Consider the following 7,902-nt stretch of genomic DNA (forward strand, 5'->3'; position numbering starts at 1 on the left):
TCTAACTAAAGTATCACTTTGTGTAAATTCTCCTGTCTGATTTTCAGCCAGGTTCAGCAGTACAGTCAGGGAAAAAAGAGAGAGGGGTGGGGTCAACACCACCAAAATTTTATCCTCCCTATGTGCAGACAGTCATTGGTAAGCACACAAATGGGATGCTGAGTAAACAAGTCCTGGGGAAAAAATTCTATACACACACTTGCAACCAGACAAAATAAACCCTTGCATTGGACATGTCTAGAAAATGTTGGTTGTCCTTAACTGAGGCAAGATTTGAATCCATGACTTCCTCACTCCATTGGACTCAACAGTCTTTTCAATACTTCAAAATGCCTCCCAATAGAAATATAACATCCAACCCTTAATTTGGGAATTTTTTGTTTCTGTCACATTTCCCCCCCAGAGTCTTTGGTCAGGACAACACAATTCCTGGTGTCTTTCATATTCATTTCCAGCATTTGATTTGGATTGGCTTCCATGTTTCTCTATTGCAACCATTTTGGAATTAAAATTAATAACCTGCTCGGTCAGTTCTGTCCCTTCTGGAAACTGGAGTCTGTTTGTTCTGTGCCCATCATTCGTTTCATCAGTTTTCTCTAAAACCTCTAGGGATGAGGTCAGGCTGGCTACAGTGACAAGGAGGGATGCAGTTGGGGATCTGCCTTGGTCTTCATCTCTCTTTATTTTTTCCTTCTCTTTGTGGGATCTGACTTCTCCAGAATGAGGTTCTTGGTTCAGGGACAAGTCAGGCCAAGTTGTGCCCAGATCAAGGCAGGACAGGGTCCTCCAGCACAGTCAGGAAGAAAAATCCCCAGCGCTGACACCTCTCAGTGCCCAGGGACACCCTGCAGAGTTTGGCACCTCCCCTAGCTATGGGTCAGCTCCATGCCCTCCCCTTAGCCAGGATGTTGGCAGGGGCTTGCCTTGGTGCCCCAGGGCTGGTTGCAGTGCCTTGGGTCCAAGCAGCCCACCCCAGGATCTTCTACATCTCCAGGACTCTTCCCCAGTCACTCAGGAGGAAACTACTAAGGGCTGACTGCGTGCCAGGTACTGGGCTAAGGGTTGGGGACAGAAAGGAAAAAGCTGGTCCCTTCCCCCTTGAGAGTCACAATGTAAGGGGGAGAAGGCACACAAACACTCTGTGGTATGGTCCTCTCTCCAGTTTCCCTCAGCCTCAGTTTTCTTCTCTGTGAAATGGCTTCAAGAATCCATGATCCCGTGATGTGTGTGTGACCGAGTCACCTGACGTCCCTGAGCCAGAGTTTCCATATCTTCCCTCACATAATCAGAATGTGTATTCGTTCTATGGCAGAAGAGCGGACAGGGCTAGGCAATGGGGGTTAAGTAACTTTCCCAGGGTCACACAGTGAGAGGACCTACTCAAAAGAATCTTGAACCCCGGTTAATGTGGTACTTACCAACTACTGCTTCGAGGGTGCCAAATATCAAGTAGAAAGAATGAGAGCTGGAGGTTCCCTCTAATTAACAGAATCAGCCCCTCCCCTCGGTCGCCATTGGCCATTTACTAGAGCATCTAGTCGGGAGAGTCAGCTGAGGAGAATGTAATCTACGAGCCCGCGCACTCACATTAAAGTAAAGCAACAAACTAAGCTATCATGTGCTCGTCCTCCCATCCTGTTAGTGGTGGATGTGGGGAAAAGGAGCTCAAGTTAGGAACGTGAAACTTAACTCAATTTTCTTTTCTTTTTTACTCCATTATCCTGGCTTGTGAGAGGAGTTGACCATCTTGTCAGGACCTGTTCCGTTCCTCACATAAAACTGGGGAGTGCCTGAGGCCACATTTGAGCCTAGCACCTCTGGTCTCTAGGGCTGGCTCTCAACCCATTGAATAGCCTCCTTTCTTTAATTTTTAAAGGAAGAGGTTAAGGTCTCTCCTAACTTTGTATTTCTGTTGCTATGATCTTTCTTACTCTAGAGGAACTTAACAGTCGATCAATATGTATTAGATCAATAACCAATTAATCAATTTTCATCTTACTATATGCTAAACCCTTAGAGCTAAGTGATGAGCCGGGGTTTTTTGTTTGTTTTTAACTAAAGGGGGCGTCTATGGGAAGCAGGTAAGAATAGAAGTGCAGACTGGGCACGGGGAAATGCGAGCGCAGAGACCTGTTGGGAAATGGAATCTTCCAATGGCCTAGCTGGTTCTCCCTAACTTTCTGACACTTCTATAACGGCTTGAAACCAGATTTTAAACAAAGTCCGGGACTTTTAAGACCACAGCGACAGGCCAATTAGGGAGGCCAGAAAGCAGTTGGATTGCGTCTGCTACAAACCGCCTTCCAGGCTGCCCTGCTAGGACGCTCCCCAGTCGGACGTCAGAAGACTGGGAGCCCCTCACAGCCAACTCCATTCAGATCCGCTATAAGGATACTCCTGACTTCCCCCGTGGATTCCCCGTGTGCCAAGAAAACTCTATGGGAAGTTCGAGGGCGGAACCAAATCCTTGGCACCACCTCCCTCCATGTTCCAGGGGGGAACCTAAGCCCCGTTCCCCCATTGCCAATCGGCAGAGCTCCGAGGGGCGGACTACATGCCAGACGAGAGCCTCAATGGGGGCGGGGCGGCGGCTGGAGGGCAGGGGGCGGGGAGCCGGGTCCGCCACCTGAGTCCATTGTAGCTTTGGTGATGGTTGAGGCTGTGTCAACCTCGGCGGCTCCTAGCTCGAGCCGGGCCAGAGAGCTTGGACTTCCTTCCGTGGACAGTAAACTACGGGAATCGGACAAGATCCTGGAGGACCTCCATTTTGGCCCTGGGTACCCCCCGCGGCGTAATGACGTTCCCCCGGTGAGTGTCTCCGAGTCTCGGTGCTTTGGTGATGGCTGTGGGGGAGGAGGTGGCACGCTGAACACGGTCCCTCCCCCTCCCCCCAAGTTTCGGGCTCAGGGCCCTGGGCTGAGGGCGAGTATCGCGGCCCGGGTGCGAGCTATGGGGGATCTCCACGAAGCCCTGGAAAATCTGGCGCCCACTTCGGCTCGGCAGCTGCAGAACTCCTTGGAAGCAGACGGGACCAGACTGGATGTGGCCGCAGTGCACCAGTACCAGAACCGGCTAGTACCAGCGGTGACACCGTTAGCCTCTGGGCACCTCCGCCCTCCCGTTATACTCCCCAGCTCGAGCCTTCTGGGCTGAGGGTCCGTCCCAGCTTGGTAGTCTCCCGGACCCTGGACCCAGCGTGTGTCGCGGAGGCCGCTTCTCCCGGGCTCTGGGGCCCGGAGCATGAGGTCCAGACCCTTGCGCCAACTGGGGCTGTGCGAGGTCGGAGGCGCGCAGTTGGGGGAGCGGGACGAGCTATTTGCGAGTTCCGTCCGGCCAGCCTGCGGGCCACTCCGAAGGCTTTTGCCCTTTGCTGGCCCTTATCTGGGTGTGGAAGTAACCTGCCACTGCTCCCTACTCCAGCCCCCTTGGGCTACTGTTACCTGCGGAGGCTGGGCTGGGGGCGGTAGCAGCATCTCCTTCCCTTCCCTTCTCTCTTTCATTTCCTCCCTCTCTCCTTCCCTTTCCCTTTTCCGGGTGTTTTTCCTCCTTCCTTTCTTCTCCCTTCCTTTTTCCCCCTACGACGTTATTTTTTCCCCCTTCCCTCCCTCTTCCTGCATTCGCGGAATTTCTTCCTGTCGTCCCCATTTTTTTTCTGAAGCCCACTCTTACTGCCCTCCCGTCTGCATTTCCCTCTGGCAGGGGCATGGAGTGGGACTGGGGCCGCCTAGCTAGAGCAGATCACGAGGGAGCTGGAGGCGGGGACCGCAGGAGCCCAGAGCTTCCTCCTGGTATCAGCTTGCGCAGCTCTCAGCATCCAGCGCCAGTCAGGAAGAGTGTGGTAGGGAACGGACGAACCCCAAGTCAGCTTTGACAGCCGTCCCCCTAGAGCCCTTTGGGTCGCTTCCGTGCGCCCTCCACCCTGGACCCTGGACCGCCAGTTTTCTGTGGCTGTGCCCTGAGGGTCTACTCTTTTCTCTTGGGCTGGGTTGGAGGCAAAGACAGCTGGGGCAAACGAATTTGAAGACCCTCTAGCGAATCTCACTCCTAAGAACTGGCAAAAATGTGCTGAAAGAGCAGATTTCTGATAAACAGGATTTTTTTCCCCCTGAGATAGAAATGGGGAGCTGAAAGTGGCGGTTTGGAAGTTCTTTTCTTACATAGGAAATACTTGAATCCTCAAGTTCTTAATTCTTGGAGAGAGACTTGTGACCCAAGTCATCCTGAAAGCTGAAGGAAAGCCAATCACAGGATGGGGGTGGGGGGGTGGGGGCACCCTAGCCCGAGGGTTTTTTTTTTTTGAGTGATTTAGCCATGGTCCCACTCTTAGTCTCCTCAGTGGTATGGGAACCTTTGGCTACAGCCAGGGGACTTTGCCTAGTAGCACACTGCCCCTTGTGAAGTGAGGATTCTCCTACTAGAGGTAGTGCTAGGAGCCTGGATGTGGAGAGGGGCCCTGGGTTCAAATCTTGCCTTTGCTGGTTGACCTTTGAAGTCAGTTGTAGCCCAGGGCCTTCCTTTCTCATCTGTGAGAGTGAGTTGGCTGGGCTCAAAAGTCTCCTGTAGTTCAGATACTGACCCATCCCAGTTCTGTAACAAGGCATTTTTGCATTCCTAGTACATTTTTGATCTCTGCATCCAGTCAATCAACAAACATTTAGGAATAAGCACTTCCACTCTGTGCTAGGTACTTTGCTAAACTCTGGGGAGAATACTGGGAAAGGCAAAAATGGCCCCTGCCCTCTAAGGGCAGACATTGTAAAGAGAAGACAACATGTCAATAAAGCAATAAGGGCTGTATACCGAAGGTATGTTTGACCTAGAAGTTAAAACCTTACCCAGAAGGTAGTCATATTTTGGGTATTGTGGGGTGAAAAGGGCCCCATGAGAATTTGGGGAGAATCACTCAAATGATTTGCTCAGTTGTCTGTTTGCAGAGTTCAGACTTCAGCTGGGAGCCCTTTGGTAGGTTTCCAAAAGCGATGCTTGTCATTTCCTTTGTGTATCTTCATCATCTATAATACTTCTGAAATGAAGAATTGTGAGTAGATGCACATTTTGCTTACTTAAGGTATTAAAAGTATTTTAATGTGGAAATAACTTTGAAGATTGTTAGTTCATGAGGAAGCTATATTTTCAGTTAAGAAACTGAACTGGAGAAGATTCACATAGGAAAGTACAGAATGTCCCATGTTTTTGGCTCTTTTAAGTTGATATGAAAGCCAGGTGCCAGGAGAGAACTGGATTTGAATAGCATATCTGACCTTACCAACGTGTAACCCTGGGCAGTCACTTCTAAGGCACTCTCCTAAGCCAGGGGATACAGACCAAAGTGAAATGGTCTTTGGCTTGGAGGAGCTTATATTCCCGTGCTGGAGACACCATATTCATACTTGATTCTAGGCAGGATCTGCACAAAATGAATACAAGGAAGGCAGACACTAACATCTTAGGGCCTCAGGAGAGACTTCATGTAGAAGGTGGCACTAAGGAGGAGCTTTGAAAGAAACCAGGGTTTTCTAGAGATGGAGGGAGGGAGAAAGGCACCAGACATGGAATGCTATTTGAGCAGCAGTAAGAAGACCAACTTGAACTTTGAGTAGAGGAATGACTTGATTAGATCTATGCTTGAGGAAACTCATTTTGGTGTCCGTCTGGAAGATCTGTTAAGAGTGAGGAGAAAATTCAGGAGGGAAGGCCAAATAGGAGTTTGTTGCAGTAGCCCAGGTGAGAGGTGATGAGAACTTATAAGAGGAGTGGTGGTTGCATGAGTGGTGACAAGGGGAAGCTAGGCAACAGAAATGTGACAGGAATTATTGGCCACTGAATAGCCTTCATAAGGTGAGAGACAGGATGTCAAATTCCCTCTTCAGCTTGGACTCTGTGTATCTTCATCCTAGTGGGAAATACTAAATATTAGTGCCCATACTTCTTTTTCTTATATTTCTTGTCCAGTATTTATTATCTGGACCTCATTGATGTAAACCTTAAAATTTCTTAGACTTATAAATGTTGGAAATTTCACCATTGGGAAATTTCATACTTGAAAAATTTCCTATTGATAGTGGGTCTTGGCTATTGGAATGTGAACCCCATTGGCATGAGAGTTTCCTCCTCCTCCCTTCTTAAGATTACTTTAGGACAGAAACCTTTTGCTGAACAATGGAAAGGACTTTGACCTATGCTTAAGCATAGAACAGGAATTTCTTTGAGTCATGATTGATTTTAGAATTGATACAATGGAGATACTTGGAATCAATCTCCACCCTACTTAGTCCTAACAGGATTGAGGAAGGGCTGCAGCATAGATCAAAATTTAATTATTCCAATCTCTACCCTACTCAGGTTAACAGGATTTAGGAAGGGCTGTAGCAAAGGATCAAAGATTTAATTATTTGAAAATATGACCTTCAACAGACATGTGCAAAGCCAGAGACCTCTGGGCGGTCCTGGGTTAAGCTAGAGCCTCCATTGGCACAGGGAAATTGATGGACAGTGATTGGTAGATGTGAGAACTGAGGGGAGGGAACTTGGATGGTTTCCTTAAAGATAGGGGGGTCTGAAGACTCAGGTGGTGGTTGAGGAGTTTGTCTGAGTGGTTGGAGTGTGCTCTGAGAAGCTTGCTCTGAAGGAAGCTGAAGGTGGGGGCCTCTGAGACTGTTTCTCCATTTTGGTCACGTGAGTAATAGGGACTGATCTCTTTTCTTTGCCCCAGCTATCTAAGGGCTTGGGCCTTTTGGCCCAGCCTAAACAGAAGGGGTATTTAAGCCCTATTCCCTTCTCTCCCTTTTCTCTCTCTCTATCTCTAATTCCTTTCTTCCTCCTATTTGTAATTAAACTCCATAAAAGGTTGACTGCTGACTTGAGTTTTCATTTAGGAATTACATAGCTGAATTCCTTGGCGACCTTAAATTAATATATATCAGTCTTTTAAAGTGATTTCCTTGTCACATTGAACAAGGTTATTATCTTTCTAGAAATCTTGGATGATTTTGATAACGGCATGAATGAAAAAGCATTTATTTTCTTGTAGATGGACTAAATGCTGGAAATTAAAATAAGACAAGGCTGATGATTCTACATTCATGGAGTTTCTATTCTAACAGGGGAGGGCAACCCAAAAGGGAACTAAAAAGTGGGGTATGAGGACCTGTGATTTGGAATTGGTGAGCAAGTAACCTAGCTAGTTCTGGGCAAGGTAAGGTAGAACCCAGCACCACAGCTATAGGATCTAAGCTATAGAGAAGGAGAGTGAGGCTGCTGGCCATTACTGCAAGGCTCTTGATTCATAGATAGTTGACTCAAAAGATATGGTATAGAAAGAAAAGTTTGCATAGACATCCATGATTATTAATGTCCTCTCAGTTGCCTTTATTTGGATGTTAATAAAGTCTGAAATTTTTTTCATGTTTCGTGTCTTTTCTTTCTTGTATATCAGTTCCTCAGCATTCTTAAACAAGTCTTGCTGCTATCATAAATCTCTTCTATATATACATAGTCCAATTCTGGTTCCTCTTCCCCTCTTTGTCCTTTTAGGACCATTTCTATCTCCTTTGTAAGCATATCTGAAATTGTGATCCCTAGGGTCCAAGTGTGGGAATTAACAATGATTTGGGTGCAGAAAAGAATTTTACTGCTTTTTATCAAATTAAGCAAACTAATGTTCCCATGAAATTTAAATTAATTTTATGGGGGCAAATTTGCATCATATAAGTGTTCTTTTCATTTTTGAGTACAGGACAAAGAAAGTCTTCATTCTGAAAAGATGGTGTCTGAAGAGAAGAATGTGGTAGATTGTGTATTTGAACAATATATAATGAACAGGTATACTCATTCTTTTAAGAAATACTAGATTTAAAGGAATTCTTGAGTTTGAAAAAAGGAGTAAGCCTTGAGACAAAAGGA

This window comes from Monodelphis domestica, chromosome 2 (genome assembly GCF_027887165.1).
Source record: "Monodelphis domestica isolate mMonDom1 chromosome 2, mMonDom1.pri, whole genome shotgun sequence".
In the NCBI taxonomy this organism is placed as follows: Eukaryota; Metazoa; Chordata; class Mammalia; order Didelphimorphia; family Didelphidae; genus Monodelphis; species Monodelphis domestica.